Genomic DNA, 2,207 nt, shown 5'->3' on the forward strand with positions numbered 1-2,207 from the left:
CCATTGGAATAAAATGGAAGGTTTCGGTCATCGTTACGGCAACGCCATAACAATTATGACATGGGTCTCATTGACTTTTTTGATGGGGATGCTAAAATTGAGTTGTGTGTCAAATTTCATATAATTTCGCAAAACTAAACATTTAACCTCCATATAAAATCTGTAGGGGGCGCTGTGGCGCCAAATGAATTTATTTCACTTCAAGTAGGTTTAGGGCAAAGAGTTTAACAACTGATTCTAATTTGACGCAATTCGGACTTTATCTGCGCAAACGGCAGAAATTTTAAATATGGGAGATTTCTGAAATTCTAGCTACAGTTTGCGGCTTCGCCGCACAGAGACCGTGAGAGGTATCAATGTAATTTGGATAACTTTTGATGTCCCACTCCTCAGTAGCATTTTCACCAAATTTCAGCTTTTTAGGGCCAACGCCCTGGGAGGAGTTCGTAAAAGTACGACGTTTGGAAAAACTCCGAAGTCATGTTTAGCCATTTTTGAAGCAATATGGCCGACATTTGGTTGGGCGGACGGCGTTGCCGTAATAATATTTTTTACTTCTCTTGTCACCATCTACCTCTGCGCCAAATTTCATGATTCTACGATCAGATTTTTTTTGGGTCATTTCCCATCTCTCAATGCATTTTGTTGGTGTAGTCGGCTTGTGCAGGGAAGAGTTGATAAGTATTGGCATAGCCCTTTCTATATTGGGGCGTGAGTGGAGCCATCTTAATGCCTGATTTGATCAGACTTTCAAAATGGCTGGGAAGGCCCCTGGGTGAGAGTGGAGATGAGAAGGAGAGTGAGGATTCTGTAGTGGGAGTAGATGTTGCAGGGGGAACCCAGGGCTGGTCTGAAGGCAGGGGCGATGACAGGGATGTTGTCGAGCCTGTCACAGATGGGTCCAAGGCCTTTGAAGGTTGTTGTGGTGCTGTTGCTGATGAGTCCTTTGGTGGAGGCTGTAGTTGTGGTGCTGTTGATGTTGAAACATTGGCTCGGTCTCTGGCTGATGGAGCAGGAATTCTTCTCTCATTCCTCTCTTCTCTATCTGCTCAGGACCCTGTCCAATGCCTCAGAGCGTGGAGCAGGTGCTCTGTCAGCACCCTCACTCCACCTCTGCATAGGTGTGGGCTATTTCTCTTAAACAGGTCCTCTCGTTTCCAGAATAGAGGTACAACAAGATGCCCAAACCTGAAGCAATCGAAACTGCCAAACAAAGGCTCCAAGCCTTAGCCAGCCGCCTAAAGAGGTACACGAGAAATAATGAAACCGAATAAACAGGTTGTTCTTAAGTGTATGCTCAAAAGCAGGGTAATAACAGCAGAGCAGACCCACCAAGGCTGGAAACTGAACAGTACTGGAAAGACATATGGGAAAGAGAGGCATCCCACAACCGAGATGCACAGTAGCTGATGGCTCTGAGAGAGGACCACAGATCCCTGAGCAGAATCCAGTTACCATCACTGTGGCATACATACAGCAAAGAGTCTCAGGCATGAAAAACTGGACAGCAACGGGCCCTGACATGATACATGCACCGGGCCCTGACATGATACATTCATACTGGTTTAAGAAACTCACCTCACTCCACGAGCGCCTAGCAGTCCAAACACACTGCTAAGGGAAGGAACTCACCTTGAATGGCTAACCGAAGGGCGTACGATCCTGATCCAGAGGGATCCCTTAAAGGGCACAGTCCCGTCCAACTATGGACTTGGAGTTGTACAAGATCAATGGGGCTCTAAGAGCCTTCATAGGGAACTCGATGAGGTTGTGGAAAACCACCCTACTGCCCAAACTACTGCCAATGGCAAGCCACTTGCACAAGTGTGGCATATACCAAGGAGACGCCCTGTCCCCACTGCTGTTCTGCATAGGTCTGAACCCCCTCAACAAGACTGGCTATGGATATGACTCAGCAATGGAGCTACCATCAGTCACCTCTTCTACATGGATGACATCACGCTGGATGCTAAGAGCGAGCGGGACATTGACTCCCTGATCCACAACCACCAGGATCTACAGCTCAGATATCAGAATGTCATTCGGACTAGAAAAGTGTGGTGATGGTGACTAAGAGAGGGAAGGTGGTCCACACAGAGGGAAGGTGGTCCACACAGAGGGAAGGTGGTCCACACAGAGGGAAGGTGGTCCACACAGCGGGAAGGTGGTCCACACTGAGGGAAGGTGGTCCACACAGAGGGAAGGTG

This window comes from Eucyclogobius newberryi, unplaced genomic scaffold (assembly GCF_026437365.1).
Source record: "Eucyclogobius newberryi isolate DKJ021-1_F unplaced genomic scaffold, fEucNew1.0.hap1 SCAF_5, whole genome shotgun sequence".
In the NCBI taxonomy this organism is placed as follows: domain Eukaryota; kingdom Metazoa; phylum Chordata; class Actinopteri; order Gobiiformes; family Gobiidae; genus Eucyclogobius; species Eucyclogobius newberryi.